The sequence below is a fragment of the Urocitellus parryii genome, chromosome 3, assembly GCF_045843805.1.
Source record: "Urocitellus parryii isolate mUroPar1 chromosome 3, mUroPar1.hap1, whole genome shotgun sequence".
In the NCBI taxonomy this organism is placed as follows: domain Eukaryota; kingdom Metazoa; phylum Chordata; class Mammalia; order Rodentia; family Sciuridae; genus Urocitellus; species Urocitellus parryii.
In genome coordinates this window covers 135,115,082-135,139,406 of record NC_135533.1, presented here as the reverse complement: position 1 = coordinate 135,139,406, position 24,325 = coordinate 135,115,082, and the positions used below count along the sequence as shown (strand labels likewise).

Genomic DNA, 24,325 nt, shown 5'->3' with positions numbered 1-24,325 from the left:
CTTTTCCAGGCCTTTGTGTCATTGTCCCTTCTTAGGCCTTCTTTTCAGCTTTGTTTAGCTTTGATCATCATCTAACATCTGTTCCACTCCCTGTTGGTCTATTGTTTGCAGAATTTTTAATGGCTGTCACACACTTGGACCCACCATGGGGTCACTGGTACTACTACAGGGAATGCAGCAGAGCCACACAACCCTCCTGCTTGAATACCCTTTTGGGAATCCCTCTGAGAATTCCTAGCTCTGGACACTCTCCAGGAATAAAAGTGACCATACAGCTCTAGGGTTAAGTGGGTGACTATGGAAAGAAAAGAACCGCACACTCTGCCTGAGAGGAGTGGCAGGAGGACCTGCCCACCAATGTCCAGGGAGCAGGAGGCGCGAACAGGTGCACGCAGCTCGGACCAGAAGACAGGCGGGAGGGAGGGAGACACGGCCAGGCACAGTCTGAACCTCGGGCAAGCATGGCACAGGCCCTGTGGCGGCACCGCGCTTAGGGACGGGCCGGTGTCTGGTCCCCAGCACCCATGCCACTCACCCCTCTCCTCTCACCGCTCGGCCTCGGGAGCCAAGTGCTGCAGAAGGCAGTGCAGTAAGTGGTTCTCAGTGACCCTCTGTGACTGACTGCTGTCCTGCCTGGGCGGAAGGCTGAAGGATGGGAGGCTGAAGAGGCCAGCCTGGGGGAGGGGCAGGGAGCAGGGAGAGGCCCCAGTGATCTCCCGCTGAAGCCCACGACCTGGCAGAGCTGGAGGGGGCTGGAGTCGAGAGTCAGGCCAGGACATGGACATGGGTCAGAGTCAGGTCCCTCCCAGCTCTCTTGCCAGCATTATGGGGACCACAAAGAGCTCAGAAGGAAGCTCTGTCCTCACAGACCTCGGGGCAGCCTCCTGCTCTGAGGCCTCCTCTCCCGTTGGCCTCCCTCTGCTCTAGGTGGACAGCCTCCTAACCTCTCCCCACCCACCCACCCAGCCTAGGCCAGCTCCCAGGGGGCAGAACTGCCCAGAGGAGGGGTGAAAAGGGCCTGTGGGCTGGCGAAGGTGGATTCCTCCCCGGCCAGGCCAGGCCCACCAGGAGCCTGTGTCCCTTGCTGCTCAGGTGGAGGTCCTGCCTCAGTTCTCAGCTCTCTTCCTCCTCAGGAGGCAGTCCCCCTGCCAAGGCCTGTCACGGAGACAATGGCAGGAAACACCCCTCCCACGGGGAGTCCGGAAGGAAGCCACTGCCTGCGCCCCAGACCCTCCCCCGGTGTCTGCCACCAGGTCGCAAGGTGAACAGCGGTTCGGGCTCCACTCAACCAACTCCAACTAGAAGGGCAGCGCTGGGGTGGGGCTCTCCCCCTGGGGGCCCCTTCTTTGGGGCAGACCCTCTCTCTGGATGCCACTGTGAGACAGTGGATGCAGAAGATGGCCAGGCTGTGCTGAGAAACACCAGTGCGCCCCGGCCCCCCACTGCCACCCCCTACCCCTACCCCACCTTCTGAAAGAAAAGGCTCCTCTGGAGGAAGGAACTTGTCTAAATATAAGCCCTGGGGCTCCGAGGAGAGCCTGGAGGGGTGCTCTCAGCCACCCCTGCCCAGGGCTGCCTCTCTCCACCCGCAACCTCCCTCTGCCCAGAGCACAATGGCCTCTATGCCCATCGTGGCCACCAGCTCCCAGGAGCTCAGGGGGTGATCCTGACCATCCTGCCATGTTGGCGTATGGTGCCAAGAATTCTGTCATTGGAACAGCTGTGACGACACGGGGGAGGGGGGCGGCTAGCGTGGGTCAGGGGCCTGCAAAGAGCTTCAGAGAAAAGGAGGTGTCTGAAATGGAACCTGACGGGCAGGGGAGGAAGAGGGAGCCAGGAGACACTGGAGCAGCACCAGCAAAGCACAGAGCACGCAGGGCAGCAGCTCCGGCCTGTGGGCACTCCTGTCTGCCCCAGGCACAGCTGTGTGCCTGGCACCTGGGGCAATACCTGGCACATGCCAAGCATTCCATAAATATTCAATAAATATTTTCAGGATAAGTGAGTGGATACAGAACTCCTGAGGACACTGTGGGTCCCAGCAAGGACCTCCAGGGGAAGCAGGCACAGGATGTCCTCTGTGCAACCCCCTCTGGAATGCAGCTGCCCAGCAGGAGAAGAACCCCTTCCTGTAAGAAAGGAAGAAGGAAGCCCAGGCTTGCTGGGGCAGGGTCCCTCGGAGCAGCTCACCCAGGTTCCTGCCTTGAGGGGGAGGCCAAGGCCCCCAGCATGTGGCACAACCCCAGGGAGCAGCGATGACCCCTGGAGAAGCCTGGCGTCAGAGCTGAGCATTACTACGCCCCACCCCCACCCAGCAGCTGAGACACCTCGGAAAGTGAACTAAAACAAAACAAAAAGCAAAGACACAACATAGCACCCTCGCCCCTTCACACCCGGGGCCTTTTCACAGCCAGGAAAGAGGGTGAGCAGTCGGAGAAGAAAACAGCCCGCGGCGCCCGCCTGAGACTCAGCTGGACCCACTCACCCTGCCACAGGCAGCCTGGGCCCTGGGCACCCTGCCAGGCACCCACCCAGCAAGGAGGGAGGCCTGGGAGGGCAGGAGCCAGGCTGCAATCCAGGCCCGGGCCTGGGCCTGAACCAGGGTCCCTGCGTCAGGGGCTAAACTTGGAAATTCAGACCACAGGCTCCCAAGTTCAGACTTGGGGTCCAGTCCCAAAGCCAGCGCTGACTAGCTGTGTGACTGTGAGCCTGACATCTGCCATCTCTGCACCTCAGCTTTGACTCCCTCTTGTGAAACAAGATGCCAGTGGCCGCTGGGCAGCGTTGCTGTGAGACTGGCATAGATGGTGCTTTGAAAGGCCGCGGCCAGCCCCACAAAGCAGAGGCTATGCCCCCCTCCCCAATTTCTGAGCTTCCCCGGATGGAAGACCCAGGCTCTAGGACCCCAAAACTCACACTAACCAAAGAGTACATGGGGGCAGGGGGCAGGGGAGTCCAGGAAAGGAGAGGAAACCACTTCTGCTCTTGTTCTAGGCACCAAAGGCCTCGGCATGAACAAAGGGCAGGGTGGGGCATAGGAGGCATAGAGGCCAGACACGTGGCGGGCGGGGGCGGGCAGAAGGGGGAGGGTGCCAGGAATCTGCCACTCAATCTCTGGTCCTGAGGCGGCCACTAGTGCACCGGCCTCCATTTCTCTCTGGGGAGTAAGTGCCCAGAGGGAGAGTATCCGTGAAAACACGCCCATGCTGGTTTCTGGGCCACTGACCACTGACCACAGCTGGTGGGCAACAGGGTGAGGCTGGAGCCAGGGCTCTGCTCTGGAAGGAGCCGCCATCTTCAAGGCAAAACTCCAAGGGTCCAAGAGTGGGTAGCACAGGGCAGGAGTGGCAAAGAGCCACCCAGGGTGCCACCAGGGCCCCAGGGTGGTATCAAATCTGGAATCCAGAGGTACCAGACATAGGATGTAGGTCCTTCCTATTTGAGGAAGATAGACCAATATCTGTAAGAAACATTATCAATGAGCACAACCTACCCCACGTGATCAGATGGTCAGGGTTTTAAGGGAGGAGGAAAGGGCGACGGGCTCCGCACACCCAAACCCTGAAGGCCAGGAGGCTGATCACTGTGCAGGGCGTGGCCTTACCTGCAGGTCTGAGTGGCTCCGTTGATGTCCCTGCCACCGAAGAGGAACGGATCAGCAGGCCCACAGAAGGGTGTCGGGGACCAGGACACACGTGCCAGCATCCTGCAGGAAGAAGCCCAACAGGAGGGAGGTGAGATGACGGGACTCCCAATCACCCATGCTGATCCGCAGGGAGGTCAGCAGAGCCAGTCTCACCAGAGCAACGACGTGAAGCCCGGTCCCCCTGGAACAAGAGGATAGAACGGGACATCTGAGTGAGGGGGTCTCCACTTTACAAAGCGACCCAGTCCAGGATGCTCTCAGGGAGCAAGTTCTGGCTTAGACTGGTGACGGTTGCACCTTAACACTGCCCCGTGCTGAGGGGACTGCTGGGAGCGGGACCCATACCGGCATGCGCAGCTGCCTCCTTCCCCTCCTGGAAGCCTTAGGGTCTTCACCCAGGAACCCTATTGGGATCAGAGGACCCCAAACTGTGGGTTGGGGCGGGTGAGGGGCTGGAAAACCAGACAAAGCAGGAAGAAGAGCAGGGGTGTGTGCCCCAGAGCACTCAGTCAGAAGATGTAGGACGTCCAGCTGGACCGTGGGACGGGACGCCCCCTCTGCCAGCACCGAGGCCAAGATGAGCACACAATGGAACTGCAAGAGAGAGGGGCCTCCAGGGACTCCTGAGTCCAACCGACCCCACAGATGCCACTGAAGCTGCCACCCAGTCTGGGGCTCCAACAGGGACCCAGGACACCCCCAGGCTACAGTGCAGCACAAGACATCCTGGAATCCCTGTACCTATGTGCAGGGAGCAGGCAGTGGCCTGGGAGGCACCCCTGATGACCACGGCCAGAAGGCAGCTCCCTTGCAGGCTGTGGATGCTGGATGGGTCCAGGAACCGAAGCCCCAAGTCCAGGACAGCCCTGCTTTACAGGCTGAGCCAGGCGCCCTGGCCCCTCAGGCACCCGTCTGTGCTCCTAGAGGGTGAGCAGGTCTTGACAGGTATACGCCAACCCCAGGGGAACTGAATGGAGGCTCGGAATGACAAAGTGATCAACTGCCAGCGAGCGGCACAGATGCAGGAGCCAGAGCAGGAGAGGAGGGAATGGGAGGCGCAGAGAGCCTGGTGCAGGCGGTGGGCGGTGCGGAACGGGCTCTTCACACACGCCCCCACCCGCCCACGCTCCCAGGGAAGCCACAGCCAGGGCTGCAGACAACTTCTGAGGACCTAGGCTCCTCGGCAGCCCGCCTCCGCCCTCAGCTCCAGGGCCTCAGTCGGTGACCACATGGACCCTGCACAATAAAGCATCCCAGGTCCTAGAGGGCCCTGCGGCTCCTGGGCTCCTGCACACTGCTCAGGGGCCTCTGCAGGGCCCTACACCTGCTTCTCAGGGTCACTGCCACCCCAACACAGCAGAGTCAGCAGCGTCCCCCCACTGGGAGGTCAGGAAACCCACACAGGCTGAGTGCTCACCACGGTGACACCCCGGCCAAGGGTGACCGGATTTGGCAGGCAAGGCCCCTCCACACCTCAGGATGCCTCCCCGTGGGTAAGAAGGTCAATGGTGACTCACACCCAGCAGAATTAGATCCACAGGGGCAAGGAGAAAAAAGGCGCTCTGGGAACGCAAAGAGGGGTGCCAGGGGAATGGTATTTCTGATCCCCCCTCCAAAAAAAAGTATTTTTAAAGTCCAATAAGTGAAGGCAGGATCTGGTGAGGAGTCAGACCAGCAGGGCACAAAATACCCCCCGCAATGACATGGAAAGCTGCTGACCCCCTCACATAAAGTCCACACCCTGAAGGGAAACGAAACCCACAACAACACGGGATTCCTTGCTGAGAGCCCTGGAGGCACCCTGATGACCATAGCCAAGGTCCTGGGGCCAAAGATCTGAAACCAAGTGACACCCCCCCACCCCCCACCCCCCGCTTGCTGGGCCCAGGGACTAAAGGAAAGCCCTCCACCCCTGAGAGTTTTCAATCTACGCCTTCACTGTGCCTCTCAAAGGACGTGGGGAATCACAGGGGACAGAAAACAAAACAAAAACAGCCTCGGAGACCCACAGGAACGGCAGAAGTCAGAACTGCTTCCCTAAACATCTCTCAGCTCCCTGGTGCCGAGTGGGGCGGTGGGAGTGAACCAGTAAGTGAATCTGTTTCTCTCTACGGTTTCTATTAATAGCCTATCAGTCTCTCCTCATCCCCACTAAATAAATGTCAAACAAACACTTAAAGAATACCGGCTTGAAGGGGCGCCAAGCTGCAAGTCTACCCAGACGTCCGCGTGTCTCGAGCTGGCCCTGGCTGGGAGCTCGAGTTCCAAGCAAGTGGGTAGTGTCAGGAGCTGGCCTCACCCCTGGTCGACATGGAGCCTGAGGCGGGTGGCTGGAGGACTGGGGGTGGGGGCTGTGTAAGTGTCCAGCCATCAGCACCACTCACATCTGAAACATTTCATCACCCTAAGAGAAATCCTGTGCCCAAGAGCGGTCACTTCCTGTCTTCCCTCCTCCGGGCCCTGGCAACCACCCATCTGCTTTCTGCCTCTAGGGGTCTGCCTCTTCCGGACGCCACACACTGTATTCTGTATCTCTTTGGCATTATGGAACCCACAGGCGCCTTCTGTGTCTGGCTTCTCCACTTAGCATTATGCTCTCAGTTCCGGCCTTTGGCGCACAGAAGTGACTCACTGCTTTTAGTGGCCAAGTAATATTCCACTGTGTGGACTGGCCACGTTGTTTCTCCACCTGTCTGCTGTAGGACAGCTGGTTCTTTCTACATTTTGGCTGTTTGAACAAGGCTGACGAGAATATTTGTGAACAAGTTTTCCTGTGGACATGTAATCTTGACTCTTCTGAGTATATATACCTGGGGGTTCCTAATTTTTAAATAAAATAATGTTGCTTAATTTAAATCAAGAAATACATGTGCATTTTGAAAAAACTCTCAAAACTCAAGAGTGAGTTTCCCCTTTTGTCCTGGGACCAGAGGCAAATTCCAGTTCTGCCTGATCCTGCCATACACACCATCCATTTTGAAAACCAGTGCCTGGGAGGGCAGATCAGGCCAGAGTCGGCCTAAGGATGCCAGGGAAGAACGCAGGGCACAGCTGGCATCCGATGTCTGGGCGGGTCAGCCACTAAGTGGGAAGCCACTTAGCCTGGAGAGGTGACAAAGCCAGAGGCTGAGAAGGCCTGCAGATGGACAGAACAGACACCTGGTCTACCACAGCCTGGCTCTGAGGACGGAGCAGCACTGAGCCTCCCTGGACTTGGCTTCCTTATCTGAGAGGCAGTGGACACTAGTGGCTATGTCACAGAGCCTGAGTCCAGCAGCCAATCAAAGCAACTGCCTGGTCCAAGCACTGAAGGTCACTGCCTCTGTCCTGTTATTTCTACTCCTCTGCCCTCTTGAGCTGACCCTGCTTCCTCACCAGGAAGGAGGCACCTCCAGGCCCATGAGACCCCTGGGTAGGGCCCACTGTGCAGCCATTTCCAGGCAAGGGGCTCCAGGGGCTAGAATGGCTGCCCTACAGGCCCACCTCCCCACATGCTGGGCCAGGCCCTCCTGAGAGCGAGTCTCCACCCACCCTCTCATCAGGAACAGCCCTGGGCCTCTGCCTGTGCCTGCCCCCCCACCCCAGGCCCAGGGAAGGGACTGCCACCCAGACCCCGAGGGGAGGCTGGCTGCTTCTCTCACTGCTGTCCCTTCAGCTTCCTCCCTCTCCTGCTCATGAGCATGCTGCTCTTTCCCAAGCCCAGTCTGCTAGAGGCAGAGGGGCCCCAGGAGACCCTGGGTGAGGGCTCTGCAGTGACAGGGGTGCGGAGGGTCAGAGGGCCACTGTGAGGCCAAAGGACTCCTCCTCGCCCAGTGGGTGGGCGGCCATGGCGGAGCCTGGAGGCATGAAACCCAGACCTGGGAAGGCAGAGCTGGAGAGAAGGAACTCAGCAGTGCTTGCTTGAGTGTGCAAGAGTTCACAGGGGAAAAAACCAGCACAAGTGCACAAGCGCGCACACGCGTAACAAAAAGGAGAAATTCTTAGCCTGCAGCAGTTGGTAGCATTATGTAAAATCCCAAGCCCACAAAAATATCATTTGGATGATAAAAAGTTAAATTTAGCCAAGTACAGAGTGACTAATACTATGAGGGAGAGGCAGCACCCCCAGTTGCCTGGAGCTGATACAACTGGCTTTTGGAAACTTTTGACAAGTAACCAGGGCCTGGTGCAGCACAGAACGACAGATTATGTAATACGAGGCGCAGCCGTCAGCAAGCAAGATGCAGAGCAACTGCAGTCCCCTCCAGGGAGGGAACAGCTGGGCTGGGGCTCGAGCTCCTCCACGGGCCCTGCCCAGAGCGCCAGGGCTACAGCACCCATGCATTCCAGAGCATTCCAGAAGCCTTGGCAGGCAAAGCCAGGCCTTGGTGGGGTTGCCTGAGCAGGTCTGCAGAATCCTTCCCCAAGTGGCTGTGATGGGCTGCTCCTCTGGTGGCCTCCAGTGGCCACACCCTTTGAATCCAGCCTGCCCTCCAACCAAGAGTGGGTTGGAATGACACTGTGCCAGCTTTCTACCCATGCCACAGGAGGCCCTGGCCGAGAGGCGAGAAGCGAGAGGCAGCCTACAAATAGGAACCTGCTCGCCATGTTCACAGCTACAGAAAGGTGGGCGCAGCCCAGGCATCTGCGTGGGGCCTGCAAAACCTGCTCCATCCATATGATGCACACAACTGTAAAGAGTAAGTTTACTTACTGTGCCATGCTATGACACAGATGCACCTGGAGGACACTGTGCCAAGCGAGATCAACCTGCCACCAAGAGATGACCAACGCAGGACTCCATTTACATGAGGAGACAGAGCAGCCAGGCTCAGAGACCAGGAAGTGGCGGGGTGGGTGCCCAGCCAGGGCCACACCATCTAATGACACGGGGTTTCAGTTTTCCGTGCAAGGAATCCTGTGGATGGATGGTAGTAGTGGCTGCATAACTGCATAGTCACTTGATGCCACTTGGCTGTGCATTTAAAGATGGCTAAGAGTTCAATTTTATGTTTTGTATATTTTTATCACAATAAAAGAAATTAAGAAACAGGAAGGTGGAAAGTGGCAGGATTGGATGCTTCTGCATTTCCACTCTGGGGGGACAGCAGCCACATAGGGAGCCACCTGCCTGGAGGTCACAAAGCCGTGAAGAACCCAGCCACGCGCAGGCACGCCTCGCTAGCCATAGGAGCAGGGCCACCTGGGAAATGCCTGCTCAGCCCAAGTCAAGCGGTCCCAGCTGACACCCATGATCAGAGAGATACAATCCGCACAAAGCCCGTCCAAACTGCCACTCGCCAGCAACACAATGGCCGAGTCCGAGCCCTCCACTGCAGAGGTAGAGGCCCCTGTCAGGCTCTCTAGGGCTCGTGGGAAGGACATCTTTCGCTCTCCCACACACAAGTCACTGCCAGGGGCAGCGCATAAGCCAGCCTTGGGAAGAACCCACTGTCCACTCCTGGTGTCCCGGGTGGCTGCCGGAGAAGGCTGGTATGAATGTCAACGGCTGTGCCAAGGCCAGAACCTCTGAGAGACCCCCACAGAGGACTCAGGCCACCACCCATCAGCCCGATGTCAGCCCATGGTTTCATTCCCAGACTCCCCATCACCCTGACCGGAGCAGGAATTCACACACCGGGCAGATGTGGACAGGATGCCCTGTGTGCCATGGGGGATCCCTGGGTGGGGTTCGGAGCAGGGTTCCCGCTGACCAACTCTGTGAGGGTCGGCTCCCCTGGCCAGACCCTGGCTCCCCTTCTGCAGATGAGGACGGGGCTGGATGGTCTCTAAAAGGCCTGTCCATGGCTCCCACTTCTGCCAGCCTGTGGTCCTGACAGACGAGAACGTGGACACACAGCCCAAGCCCTGAACCAAGAACAAGGACTTGCATCCAGGGGCAGACACACTCACTGGGACCCTTGCGATGTCCCCTTGGAGGCCTCCCCTGTGTCCTTCATGAATTGTTCATCTGCTCCACGCCATCTGGCTTTCTAACTGCCTCTTCCGTAGTCCCCTGGAGACCTCTGACACCTGTGTACTTGGGTGTCAGCAGCCACTGGCCCTGTCATCTGGTTCAGTGAGTGACACACAGGCAGTTGGAGCCACTGCTGCCTCTCTGGTGCCTCCTGGGACCCAGCATCCCTGGAGCTAAAAGAGGCCCTGGGACAAGAGGACACCACCCCCAGGCCTGGCCCTACAGAGGTCCCACCCAGTTCTCCATATGTGCCCTCTTTCCCTCCCTCCACCTCCCTCCCTGTACCCACCAGCTGACTGACAGATAGAGGGTGGGATTCCAGGGAAGCCCTAGGGACAGTAGGTAGGGCCCAGGTCACTGATTCACTGCCTGCGGCCACTGTAGCCACCCGTACAGCACTGTCCAATTCAACAGCTCCAGGGGTGAAGAGAGCCTCAGCACTAGCCGAGGGCCCTGTGGCCCCGCTGCCGGCCCTAGTTATCCTAACTCACTAGCCGAGGGCCCTGTGGCCCAGCCGTCAGCCCCAGTTATCCTAACTAACCCATACCCCAGACTAATGCTACCCATCGGCATCGAAAGACATGGCAGAACTAGGCCAGGCCCATCTCGGAGCCACCAGTGTAGCTGGTAATTCACAGAGGCCAGACACAGGCTGGTTCTGCACCTAGCCATCGCACACTGGGCAGACAGCGGGGCCTGTTCATGCCGTTCCACGCCACCTACTCCCAGAAACCTTACAATGCAGGCTCGCTACATCCCCCACCACCCCAACCAGGAAAGGAACAAAGAAGGAAACCAAAGGAGAGGAAGACAAATCTAGGCTAAGACTCCTTTCTGAGGACAATCGACAAGCAAATGAGGATAAATCCCAGCTGCGTGCTTCCCAGTAGGCAAAGCAATGAGGGAAATAAGCTGTGTCAGCACGCTCTACCCAATAGGAAAGCACTTGGGTCACGAGAGGTGAACTTCCCAGGGTTAGGAGCTCTGAGGGGAATAGTCTACAGCTGAGCCCAGCCAGCAGGGACCACATCACCTCAAAAGCTGCCCACTCCAGGGTGTAGGGGCGGCTCTGCAGCACTGCCTGGGGCCTGACTGGCTCTTGCTGGAGAACGCCTCGGTGTAGTTCTTAATCCTCCTTAATGTGAACATGGCAGCACCACGATAATGACGGAAAATATTTACATACCGTGCCGCGATGGGTTGTTTGGACCATCTGGCTACTGGATGCGGTGTGTTGGTGAACACATGGCCCTTCCATGAGGACTGTGTCTCAGCCCTGAGGGGGACGGGCCGCAGGGACCCAGACGTGGCCCTCTCCCATTCCCGGTCCCTGCCGCCCCCCACAGGGTTACAGGTGGAGCGCAGGGCTCTCACACCCCAGCCACGGGCACCCGGCAGTGATGGTTACCGGGGAAGAGGCCTCCTGGCAACTTCAGGGACCGCTGGGACACCTCAGGAACTCTGTCCGACACAGCTTCTGCCATGCTTTGCCAGCTCCACAGGACTCGGGCCTCACGCAGCAGCACGGCAGAGGCAGGACGGTGGCCCTCAGGTCGCCCAGTGGGAGCTCCTGAGTTCCTACACCCCTGGGAGTGCCCTGGATTGCTTTATTTTTCCCAGGGTTGATGCTAAACACTTTTTCTTTTCTTTTTAAGTTTGGAATGTACGTGGGTTTATTATTTTCTTAATTTTAGTAAAGGGGGACAGTCCCCTTCCGAGTCCGTTCTGAAGCAGCAATTGTCTAATGAGAAGCAGGCACTGACCGCCCTTGCGGAGGCTGTGGGCTCCAATCACTGTGGCCCTGAGTGCAGACCGAGCTGCCCCCCTGACGGCCAGGAGCCCAGGAGCGCGTTTGTCCCCACAGCGCTGGCTGGCAGGACCCACAGGGCTTTCCCAGGGCTCTCAGCAGGGCAGGAGCTCTCGCGTTCAAGGTCTTCTCCTAATGGTCTCCTGCTTGGATTTAAAATGCCCCACCTTTAGTGTCCCAAGCCTGGAGAACAAAGGTCGAGACTTAGGAGCCAGGAGAGGCTCAGCCTGGGTGTGAGGATGGGCAGCGCCTGCCTCCTAGGCCTCTGGGCTGTCCATTCACCATGTGGCTCTCAGCAGCTTCCTGAGTGCTGGGATGCGCTGGCTCAAGTCAGGGGCTCTGAGGCCACACACCCTTCAGCGGGTCCCTGGCGTCCCTGGACTAGTGGAGTGAAGCCCCCAAACCTCACCTATGGACAAAGGACGGCAATCAAAGTCAGAGCCCTTGGCCAGATAGGGCAGGAGGCTCATCCACTGTCAAAGGCACCCCTGGCCAGGTGAGTAAGCTCATGGGCACGCCCTGGGACAGTGCTAACTCAGCAGCTGCGTCTCCTGAGAACTACCATCTGGGATAACCGATGCTTTCACTCACAAAGCACGAGCCCCTCACTGAGGCGGGGTGGCCATGCAGAGCCAGGTCCCTTCTTTCTGGTCAGAACCTGAGCCCAGCAGAGACATGCCCCCTGAGCACCTGTGCGGGGCACCAGGTAGCCCCAGACAGGACCTGCTCTGCTCCCCTGCTTCTAGGCGAGCCATGCAAATGTTCTTTTTGCAGATATTTGAGCCTCTGAAGAAACAGGAAAATCTAACAAAGACCACATCAGGTCACTGAAGCTTTGCTTGCACTACTCCAAAACATCCAGCAGTGACTGGGGGTGCACTCGTTAAAACACAGGGAAGTGATGCCCCAGAGTGGACACGGTGCCAGCCCCAGGCCTCCCCAGTTGCACAACAGGGTCTCTGGCCACAGAGCCATGGCCGGCCCCACCCGAGCTCCCTCCAGGGAACCCTCTCTGGGTCTGGCATCGACTGCCTCCCTGTGGCCTCCCAACCCCAGGGAGCAGGCCGGCAGCCCCAGGCCCAGCGGCCTCTCACCTTGAAAGGTGAAATCAAAGCAGCATAGTGGAGGGCTGGGCTGCTCACAAAGCCCCACTCATTCTCTCTCTTCTGAGGTCGGACCTTCCCTGCCTCTTCCGGTGCCTCTGTTGATGCGGGGACAGGGGCCACAGTGACTGCAGCTGCGTGTGGTAAGTAGACCTAACACTTGCCAAGCTGCACAGGGGCCCAAGTCGCGGGAGGTGGGCAGCTTCGAGGCAAGTTGGGTACCCTTGGTGCTATTCGAACTTCACTGCCATCCAAAATGGCTCCCGCCCAGCATTAGGCCCATGGCTCCCGCCCTGGCAGCCCCGGGTCGCCTCTGCACACTACAGCTCTGTGGGAGGAATGCCCATACTTGGGAAAACTGACTTTTCATTTTACAGGTCCGTGGAGTCCCGCTGAGCCTTCTCCTGGACACATCTGTGTCCCCTACACACAGCTCCCAGGGCTCTGAGCAGGTCAGACCTGTGGGTGTCCAGGGAGCAGCTATGATGGACAAGTGGACAGAGGAGGGGCAAAGCAGCATCTGCCCACCCTCGCCTCCCACCAGGAAGGACCCCAGACCCCAAGGGCACCCTCTCCGTCATGCCCACACAGGCACCACCACTGCAGCTCTTGCCAGGGAGGAACTGCTCACCCAGAACATTGCTCCAGATTTTCATTTCACTTAAAAGCTCTTCCTTGTCTGGGGTTTTAAGGTTAAAAGCCACTGGCTGGCACTCACACACTGTAACCGGGAGTGCACACTGGCACTCCCCTCATGGAGAGCAATTCAGCCATCACTGTCACCAGCAGAAGGAACTCACCCCCCTGACCTGGCAGCTGCATCTCGGGAATGCGTTCTGCAGGTGTGAGCTTGCATTTGCAGGAGGCCCACCTGCTCCAGGCCCCTGCTACAGCTTACCTGCCTCTCTCTAGTACTGCAGACCCCACCAACAGGGAGCTGGCTGGTCCAGTGAAGGGCAGCCATCCGCAGAATGCTAAGCCCATCACTGGAAGAACCAGGCAACTTCAGTGGGCGCGGAGGTGCACACCTGTGATCCCAGGGACTTGGGAAGCCAAGACAGGAGGATCGCAAGTTCAAGGCCAGCCTCGGCAACTTATCAAGACCCTGTCTCAAAATAAATTTTAAAAATGGCTGGGGATGTGACACAGTGCTAAGCACCCCTGGGTTCAATCCCCAATATCAAAAATTAAAATAAGAAAGGGGAAGAAAACGAAGCAGAAGCTGAACCAGGCAACTCTAAGTGAACCAACAGGAGCTGTCTCTGGGATTCACGTCCTGTTAAGTCAAAAAGCAGACGCACAGCTGCAGGCAACTCTGTGTGTATGTGTGTGTGTGTGTGTGTGTGTGTGTGTGTGTGTGTGTTTAAATAATATATATTCATACTACAGAGAATCCCCCAGAAAGCACACACACAAGCCCAGCAACATTGCTGTCTCTGAAGAGAGTGTGGGTATATAGCGGGCCCCTGGGGGGGGGGGGTGCCAGGCCCAGGACACCACTGGCTCAAACCACTTGCCAAGTGATGCTCAGGACCCCGGTTTGTACACTCCATCACTTTCCTGTAACCTATACCTGAGGGTTTCATAAATCAAGGGACAAATCTAATTTACATTGAGAACCTTGCCAATACCCAGCGCCACGTCACACCACACAAGTGACCTTCGCAATGCTTTGTCATTTCTTTTTATCGGACAAAAGAATGAGTGAGTGAACCACCGTGTGAATGAACACTGGAGGCGAGCATCAGAAAAACAATGTTCTTTGCAAACAAGAAAACTGAGCTCTGGGAGGAAAGGCAGGGAAACGCCTGATTAGTTGCTGTCTAGGTTCCAAAAGCAGATTCAGGAATATCCGAGGGCAGCGCCCGCCACCAGCCACATGACTGAGCTTAGGTTTGAAGGGTTGAGCAGAGCTTTAAAATTTTTAAATTTTATCTATTTTATGTCTTAAAATGCCAACATTTAAAGTTTCTTTGGAAATAACAGAATGCTAAGAAAATAATGAGGGGTCCAAACAATTTCAAAACGTTTGTTGGACGCACGTTACAGACTGTTAATTCTGTGAAGTGTTTTCTATGGTCTGAAAGAATCAGAAAACTGAACTCTGAAGGGGCCAGACTCCCCGGCAAGCTGACTGTACTTTAGGGGCTCTCTGGGGACTCTGTGTGCCCGGTGTGGGGAGCCCTTGCCCCGTTAACCCCCGGCTCCTGCTCAGTCCAGCATGCCAGGCGGGATGACAGCCACCTCAGCCACTCAGAAGTGGGCCAACGAGCGGCCAAGGCCACAGAGCTTCAGCGCAGTCGCAAAGCCCTGGGACATCAGTCATGGAGAACGGCGCTGGCCCCTCGGGCAGCCGTACAAACACCTGTGGTTGAAATATGGGAAAATGAAAAGCAGCAAAACCACATGGGGGAGAGAAGGAAAAATAACTAGGGGGAGGGGAGGCCACTTAGGGGCTCAGCCTGAGCAAACTGGGGGATGCACCCCGTCACCCTCCCACCTCCTTCACCCCTCCAGCATTCACCACTGAAGGAAAGCCAGGAGAGAAGTGCCCCCAGGAGGACGAGGGCGGGGGAGGGGCACAGCTGGCTGCCAGATGCAACCTGCAGGGGATCTCAGGCTTCTAGCAGGCGCTTTGTGGGTGCCAGGGCAGGGCCCGTGAAGTTAAGGGACATTCTGAGAGCCTCCCTCAAAGAACATGAAGAGGATGGTTCATCTGTGCTGGGGCTGCAGTCATCCTTCAGGATGCAGATCATGGGTGTCTGGCCCCCATAATGCAATGGAAGTGTTTGCAAATGTGTTCCAGAACATTCTAGGAGATTCCTCAGAATAACCCTGATGGAAGACCTGAGCACTCTGCACCCCACCGCGCACACCACCATCCCCCCATCTTCTGGGATGCTGGGTCCCAGGAGGCACCAGAGAGGCCGCAGTGGCTCCAACTGCCTGCGTGTCACTCACTGAACCAGATGACAGGGCCAGTGGCTGCTGACACCCAAGCACACAGGTGTCAGAGGTCTCCTTCGAGTCAAGCTCACCCAGTGTTTCCGCTGACGCACTGGAAAGCCACTTCGAGTTATTTTAAACTGGCTGCCACACGGTCTCACTGTGGTTCTTCTGCTTGTTTTCCAGTTACCTACTGTGAGAGCCCAAGGCGACCACTGTGTCCCCTCAGAACACGCACCCTGCAGCCGCCCCTCCATTAGGTCCCACCTCCTCCCAACCACCACCTCAGCCTGAATCTAGAACAAAGATTAATTAATGATGAGAGCCAGGTTCGGCCGGGGGCTCACCTCTAGTCCCAGCCACCGGGGAGGCTGAAGCCAGCCTGGACCACAGAGTAAAACCCTGTCTCCATGACCAGGGGGTGATGGTGCCTGGCCATAGACCACAAAACAATGCCTCTCAGGGCACGGCTCTCTGGATGACGCTGGCCCTGGACCCCACTGTTTTGAGGTGACACCTGGGGCAGTCTGTGTCCCTCGGACAGGCCCTGGCATGAAGTCAGGGCTGACTGGAGAGGCTCCTCCACTGTGAACTCGCTGCCTGCCCCACGGCCTCTGAGATGGGTGCTAAACTCCGCGGATCTTCCTGGCCTCTACCCTTCCCCTCCTCTCTCTTTTAGTAGAATCCTGGTGTTTATCCATCTACTCATAATTTTGTTTAATCTTTATTTATTTATTTCTATGTGGTGCTGGGGATCGAGCCCAGTGCTTCACACGTGCGAGGCAGGTGCTCTACGCTGAGCTGCGGCCCCAGCCCTACTTAGGATTTTGAGAGTGCTCCATGACCCCGCATGATGAGCCCTGTGCTGGGGAGACAGGGAGCTCCTGCCCAGGAGGAGAGGGACAGAGGAAAGACCGCACGCTCGTGCACACCCCTGCATAGTGTGCACCCTGGGGAACAGAGGTGAGCACTCAAGAATCATTGTGTCGGGCTGGGATTGTGGCTCAGCAGTAGAGCGTTAGCCTAGCATGGGTGGGACCCAGGTTCGACCCTCAGCACCACATAAAAATAAAGGCATTGCATTGTGTCCATCTACACCTAAAAAAAAGAAATATTTAAAAAAAAAAAAAGAATCATTGTGTCACATGCAGGACACAGTGAGGACCCCACGTGGGAACCAGGTTCATCACAGAAGGGGCACAGAGTGTCCGGGGACAAGGTGGAAATCAGGGGCCCTGGTGGGGGAACCCAGGGTGCACCTCCCTGCTGACAGTGTTCTCAGCAGTAAAACAGTAGAAGTAATTCAGGCTGCACGGCACCTTCTGAGATGCCCAGGTCAGCTACCTTCACTTGCAGGCTGAAGGCGAGTTCAGAGCGGGAGCTGGTTTGCCCAGGTCACGGGGCTATCCCTACGTCCTTCTTGGCTCCAAGGGGAGGGAAGAGAAACACAAGGACTCTGAGAGCTCGGCAGAGAGGAACAGAAGCCCCGCACATCATGGCCTGCCCCCAAAAGGCACTGAGGCTCCCACCTCAAGAACCAGCGGAGTCAGGAGTTAGCCAGGACGGTGTGCTCAGAATGCAGGGGCCAGGGGCAGGAGGGCCTGGACAGGAAGAGGGTAGATGTGGGAGCTGCCCCACGGCACGCCCAGGCCACCAGACACGCCTCCCTTCTGCATGCACACATCTAAGCAGACCCACAAGGTGGCTTTTAAGTCACTCATGCAGCGAGCACAGAGCCGTTCTGGGTTGAAGAGGCCCCCGAATTCACTTCCTTCTCAGAAACGCATGCTTGTAAAGAGGGTTGTTGCAGGTGGAATTGGTTAAGGGGAGGTCCCAGGGTGGGATGTGTCCTCAGGATGTCCTTATAAGAGATGGGTGCCCTTATAAGAGAGCCGGATTTGGTGGCTCACACCTGTAATCCCAGTGACTCCGGAGGCTGAGGCGGAGGATCCCAAGTTCAAGGCCAGCCTCAGCAAGTTATCGAGGCCTTGAGCAACTTCGTGAGATGCTGTCTCAAAATAAAAAACAAAACAGACTGCTAGTGCAGCTCCACGGGAAAGTGACCCTGGGTTCGAATAAGTGGAAGAGGAAGAGAAAGAGACACCAGGAGACGGCCATACGATGACCAAGGCTGAGTGGATCCACCAGTCCTCAAGTCAAGGGACACCAAGGATGCTACCACCCCCACAGCTGGGAGAGGCATGGAATCCTCTAGAAGGAGCCAACCCTGCCAACACCCTAGAGGTGGGCTCCTGGTCTCCCAACTGTGAGACGAGAAATTTGGGTGGGCTGGAGCCACCTGGTCTGAAGCACTTTGTTATGGGGACCCTGGGACACCAGCAGAAAGACTTCAGGGAGGGCGCCATGGGTCTGCTGGAGCAGGGGCCTCCACAAGGCCCAGGAGAAGCCTACCTCCATGGGGCACCCTCAAGCACACTGCCCCTTCCCCTGTCACGGGGCCTTGCCCTGCCCACTGGCCGCCCTTCCACCACACGTCCAGGCCACCTGTTGCCAGAGTCCTGACAGAAGGTGCCGACAGCCCCGGCTGACGGTAACAGCTTGCTGAAAAGGAGGGCCCTTCCCACCCCTGCCAGACAGGGATGAATCCACATGCTGTCCATCTCTGGGGGGCACAAGCACGGTGCCGGCCACTCCCATACATTCTCCTTAAAGACCAGGTCCAGGGCTGGGGATGTGGCTCAAGCGGTAGCGCGCTCGTCTGGCATGCGTGCGGCCCGGGTTCGATCCTCAGCACCACATACCAACAAAGATGTTGTGTCCGCCGAGAACTAAAAAATAAAAAACATTAAAAAAATTCTCTCTCTCTCTCTCTCTCCCCTCTCTCACTCTCTCTTTAAAAAAAAAAAAAAAAAAAAAAAAGACCAGGTCCAGCCAGAGGCAGCCTCTAGCTCCCACAGGACCAGCTCAAGGTCCCCAGCAGCTCCGTGGCACAGCAAGGCTGCCTGCATGGGATCTGGGTATCCTCTGCCCACGCACTGCCTGCTGCCCAGCCTGCAGCTGGTGCCCCTCGGCACTGCCATCTCCCACTTACTCTGCAGCATGGGACCCAGGGACTGTGGGCAGGTGGCATCTGCCCCTTGAAAAGGTGTTTATCTTTCCACTGTGTGAGGCCAAGTGAAAGCCATACAGGGACATGCCCGGTGTCAGGGCTCAGTCTTCCACAGAAACAGATGTCCCTGTGCCTCACGGTAACTGCCAGGAGCAACCCGCAGAGGAGCTCAGGGTGCTGCCGAATGGGAGGTCGTGGGCAGGCTGCAGGGGCGGCACCTCTCCCCATGCCAGGGACAGCAAGGCTCCCCAACTGCCGGATCTGGCCCCACTTGCCACCTGAGGTTCTACGAGTATCCATGAACAACCCTGAAAGCCTGAAGTCACTTTTTTTTTCTTTCCCCCACTTTTAATCATTTTTATTTTGGTGGGGGGAGATAATGGACATTGAACCCAGGGGTGCTTAATCACTGAGCCACACCCCCAGCCCTTTTTATTTTGAGATAGGGTCTTGCTAAGTTGCTTAGGGCCTTGCTAAGTTGCTGATGCTGGCCATGAACTTGAGATCCTCCTGCCTCAGGCTCTCGAGTTGCTGGGATCACAGGTATATGCCACTGCATTTGTCACCATTTCAATCACTTTTAAGTGTGCTATCTCCAGAACACCTTCATCATTCCAAACAGAAGAGCTTTGCCCGCTAAACAACAGCTCCATCTCCCTCCACCTATCACTGTAAGCTCTATTCTACTTTCTGTCTCTGCCTCTTCGGGGGCCTCGTGTAAGTGGAATCATGCTGTTTTGTCCTCTGTGTCTGGCTTCTTTCACTCAGCGTCAAGCTTCCAAGGCTCATCAGAGCAGGAGGCGGTATCAGTGCTTCATTCCTGTTCACAGCTGAATAATATTCCACTGTCTGGAGCGACCACTCATCTGCTGCTGGGTGCTTGGGCTGTTTCCTCCTCTTGGCTACTATGAACAGTGATGCTATGAACCCTGGTGAACGACTGTCTGCTTCAGTTCCTGCTTTCACTTTTCCTGGGTGTTGACTGAGGAGCGGAATTGCTGGCTACATGTGATTCTGAATTTAAATATGTGAAGACCTGCCAGACTCCTTTCCGCAGAGCCTTCCTGCGTCCCTGCATCCCCACCAACACCTGCTATTCCATCTTATTTCTTAATTTGGACCAACAGCTGAATCTGAGATCTTAAAGAGAGGGCAGAGGCAGGTCCCCCAGGGGTGCAGCATGGCTCCAGGGCCTGCTGCTGTGTCCATTTTTTCCCCTCCAGTCTGCACAGCAGTGCACAGAACAAATGCTGGTGTGGACCCTGGGGACTCGGTTCTGGCTGTGTGACTCTAGATGCATATTTTAACCTTTCTGAGCCTCAGTTATGTCCACCGTGGGAAAGGAGCTCATGCACTGAGTGTCTCTGCACAGTGTGGGCGGGGCTGTGAATCTGACACGATGTCAGATTTTTATGAGCTCTAACGGGGACAACAAGGTAGATGGGGTGGGGGACTGTTTCACCCTTCCTGGATATGACAAAGTACAAAAGGGACTGGAACATCTTCCCCTTCAACCTCCTCTTTCTCTGCCTTCAAGTGGAGAAGGCAAAATAAAAGAGCAGAAAGATGAGGAGTGGGCGGAAGGGGTCTGGATGTTCTCCTGAGGGCGGCCCTAGCAACACAATCATTACTGGCACACACACACACACACACACACACACACACACACAGCGCTTGCCTCTCACCGTGGACTGGAAGTTGCTCCAATCAATGATGTCACCAGATCCAGAGAAGCAGGCGGGGCGGGAGTTGCCACCCCAACTTGTCATGCATGAAGGTCTAGAGAGGTTAAGCAACCTGGCCCAAGGTCATACAGCATTGCTCAAATCAGGCCCCCAGACTCCTGAGCCAAACCAAGAGACGGCCGTGGCACTGCCCAAACACAGGGCCCAGCCCCAGGGGCAGTTCAGCGCAGAGGCAGCACCTTCCCGTCTCCGGCACTGTATGTCTCTCCCAGTCTGTCTGCCACCTCTCACACACGGGTACACATGCGAGCTGACGGAGGCCTTGACCCACAAATTCCAGGAAGCAAACAGGACCCCTTTCCTCCCTGGGAGGAGACGCACTGGCTCAGTATCTCCATAGTGACCAGGTGACAGAGGCTGTGGGGCTAAAAATAGACCCTCTACCTGCTGAAGCCCCATCTGTTGGGCTCCAGCTGCGTGGGGCTCTGAGCAGCTCAGGATCTGGATGATACCTTGACCTCAAAGAGGCCTCTGAGAGGCAAGAAGTGCACAGCCCGCTCGGGATGCTGTCCACCCCTGTGCAGCCAAGGTCACACTCCAACAGGCTTCTCAAGGGCGGCCCGGAAGGCCCTCGGGGCACCAGTGTTCTTGGACACACAAACACGCCCTTCCTGGCAGGCCACGGGTGCTGGCTCCCCGAAAGGCTGACAGTGAGACGGCTCCTTCTCCAGGTGTTCCCGGGACAGGCTCACCAGCCAAACCAAAACGTTCCCACAGTGCCCCAGTCCTAGGACAGGAGCCCAGCGGGCTACTTAGTAGTTAACCCCCACACAGGACCCAGTGGCAAACTATCAAAAACAGCAGGTCAGCACAGATCAGAGCCAGGCTGGATCTGAATCTAGGTGCCATGGGAACTTGAGGACAATGCCTTGCCTCCCAGGGCCTCCGCTTTCCCATCTGTACAGTGGGCTAACTCCAAAGTGGTACGATGAAGTGTGGCCCCGGCACAGAAGCATGGGATTCTGTACCCAGTAGAAATGAAACTCAGTAATTCAGCTGGGTGATGGACTGTGGGCTAGCCTGGGAACCTAATCCTGTGAACAGACATTCCTAGGAAAGCGACCTTTCACAGAGACAGGTGTGCATCAGCCGGATACTCCCACACCGACCAGCATTCACACAGTCTGAGCTCAGCCTGGCCATACCCAGCCCAGGTCACTGAAGGGCAGAGGTCAAACAGAGATGACCAGGAGGAGGGCAGAATCTGTCCCAGTGGCAGGAACACACCTGCAAACCTACAGGTTCGGTGGACATTAAAAACAAAGTTTTTAACTGAGGAACACTATGCTTCTCATTTTATAGGTTTTAAAATTATCTGATGTTAAAACCTTTTTCTGAGGGGCATGGTGGCTACGCCGATAATCCTAGCCACTTGGGAAGCTGAGGCAGGAGGGCTGTGAGTTCAAAGCCAGCCTCAGCAACTTGGTAAGACTCTAAGCAACTTAGCAAAACCCTGTCTCAAAATAAAATAAAATAAATAAAGACTGGGGATGTGGCTCAGTGGTAAGGCACCCCTGATCTCAATCCCAGGACCATCTGTCCCCACACACACACAAAAAAAAACACCTTTGATTGGAAGTTTTTTCAATCATTTTCAAACAACTGATTGAAAAAAAAAATTGTTGCAGTAAGAACACTTCAAGTGAAATCTATCCTCTTAGCTGGGTGTGGTGGCACACACACTGTAGTCCCAGGACTGGGAGGCTGAGGAGGGAGGATCTCTTGGAACAGGAGTTCAAGATCAGCCTAGATAACATAACAAGACACTGTCTCCAAATAATAATAACAACGATAATACTACCTTCTGTTCTGAACCTATTTTCCCCCCATGCTGGGGTGGAGCCCAGGGCCTCCTGCATTAGCCCCCTGCAGTGGCTCTGCCATTGGCCACAGCCCCAGCCCTCTTGAGATTCTTTACTGTGCAGCACAGTGCGGTTGACTTGGGTCCTGTGTTGTGCTGACCTCCAGAGCCTCTCCGCCTTGCCGACTGATCCTCACGCCTTTGATGGTGGTCTGAAGGCCTCTCCCGAGCCCTGGCAGCCCCTTTCCACTTGGATTCTCTAGATCTGGGGACTCTAAGGGCTCTGCTCAAGTGGACTCTCACAGAGCTGGTCTTTCTGTCACTGTCACAATGTCCTCAAGCTTCATCCACGTCCTCCTGTAAGTCAGCATTTTCTTCCTCTATGAGGCTGAATAATATTCCATTCTATGGGCAGACACTTTCTTCATCAGTTGACAGGCAATTTAAAGCTATTAGATTTCTAAATTTTGTCAATTTACCATGAACATAGATCACCTTCAATTTTTTTTCATGTGTTCAAACACTAGAAACGAAAATGGAGATCTAACATGGGGCTAAAGACAGAGGCCCTTTGCTGCTGTTTTTTGAAGCCCCCCAGTCAGAACCTCCATCCCAGTCCATGTGACCTTGCAGGAATCCACCCTTCGCCCCAGCTCCTCTATCAGGGGGAACACGGCCCACAGCGACTAGAAACCGTGCTCCTGCTGATTTGTAAACAGCCTTAAAAGTCCCAAGTAAAGCACAAGGAGTGCACCTCCTCATTAGCCACCAGCCTGAGTTAATAATTAAGCACCCTTAATTGGCGGATGCGGAAATGTGCAGCACATGCCTTCCCAGGCTCCGCTGCAGCCACACTGACCCCACTGCTGATGGACTTCCTAAGTCACTCGCTGGCGGAGCTAATTCACATCCAAAGTTAATTAGCTTAATGAAGGCAAGTGTCACTTCGGGAGTCCCAGGCTGGCTTTCAGCTCCTACTCAGCCACCAGGGAGGCTGCCGGTATCATCCTCCAGATTTTATTTCCTGGAGCTCCATGGGAGGGGGCCCAGGGGACAGTACTTCGGGAGGCCCTGTGCCACTCATCTGACCTACCCCTACCTGCTGGGAGTCAACAAGCACCCAGAAGGCCACCAGGCCCCAGAACACCTGCCTGCTACCCTTCTAGGACCTTGCCCCAAACCTCCACCAGGGGAGCAGCTTTCAGCAGGAGGAGAACACAGGCAAGCCCCTCCCCTCCAGGCCCAGGTGGGCGGGGCAGACCCTCCAACCTTCCTTGATGAAGATCCCTCCCAGCCAGGAACCTGGTCCACAGCATCCCCAGGAGGGACATTGCTCCCCTTTTGGGACAGACACAGAGAACAAGGCTCGGAAGACGTGGACTTGGGGCTCTGGGCTTATTGTTCCTCATCCACAGGCAAACCAAAGCCAAGGTCTCACTGGCCCAGAAACCCCCAAAAGCCCACAGAGGGATGAACAGAGACTCAAAATGAGGTCTGTCCACACAATGGACTATTATTCACCTTTCAAAGAAGAAAATTCTGATGCACGGCTACAACGCGGGGGACCCCTGAAGACATCACTGTTATGATTCCCCCTTGGGAAGTCCCTAAAGGAGTCAAATTCGTAGAGGCACAAAGTGGAACAATGGTGGCCAGGGGCCAGGGAGGGAGCAGGATGCTGTCATTTAATGGGGACAGGCTTTCAGCCTGGGGAGGGGGGGGCATTCGGGAGACGGACAGTGATGAGGCTGTGTGGTGCCCAGGTATCCACAGCCAGTAGGCTGTGTGCAAAACGGTAGATTTTATATCACACACATTTTATCACACACAGGACTGAAGAAGTGATGCCTGCCACACCGCTGAACCCCGAAAACATGATGCTGCAGAAGCTGACACCCCAAAGGCCACAGGTGACATCCAGAACAGGTAGGCGCATGGACACCAAGCTGGGGGTGGGAGAATGGGAGTGACTGCCAAGGGGTGGAGGTTCCTTTTCAGAGTGCCAAGGTCACATGCCACTGGACCCTGGGCTTAAAAATGGCTGATTTTACCTGATGTGAGTTTCACCTCAATAAAAAAAGAAAAGAGCCTGGGTGTGGTGGCACAGGCCTGTAATGCCAGCAGCTTGGGAGGAGGAGGACCACAAGTTCAAGGCCAGCCTTGGCAACTTAGTGAGACCTTGTCTCAAAACAAAAAATAAAAAGGGCTGGGAATGTGGCTCAGCGTAAAGCTCCCCAGGTTCAATCTCTGG

At 56.2% G+C, this 24,325-nt stretch overlaps 1 protein-coding gene across 3 annotated transcripts in view; it reads right to left on the bottom strand.

The window, feature by feature from the left end:
* Pitpnm2 (phosphatidylinositol transfer protein membrane associated 2) overlaps window positions 1-24,325 on the bottom strand; it is a 127,156-nt gene that overhangs the window by 94,124 nt on the left and 8,707 nt on the right. For all 3 annotated transcript variants that reach the window (XM_026402925.2, XM_077796090.1, XM_077796091.1), the window contains exon 2: window positions 3,605-3,706. The gene's annotated coding sequence lies outside the window, so the exon portion shown is untranslated. The remainder of the gene's footprint in view (window positions 1-3,604; window positions 3,707-24,325) is intronic.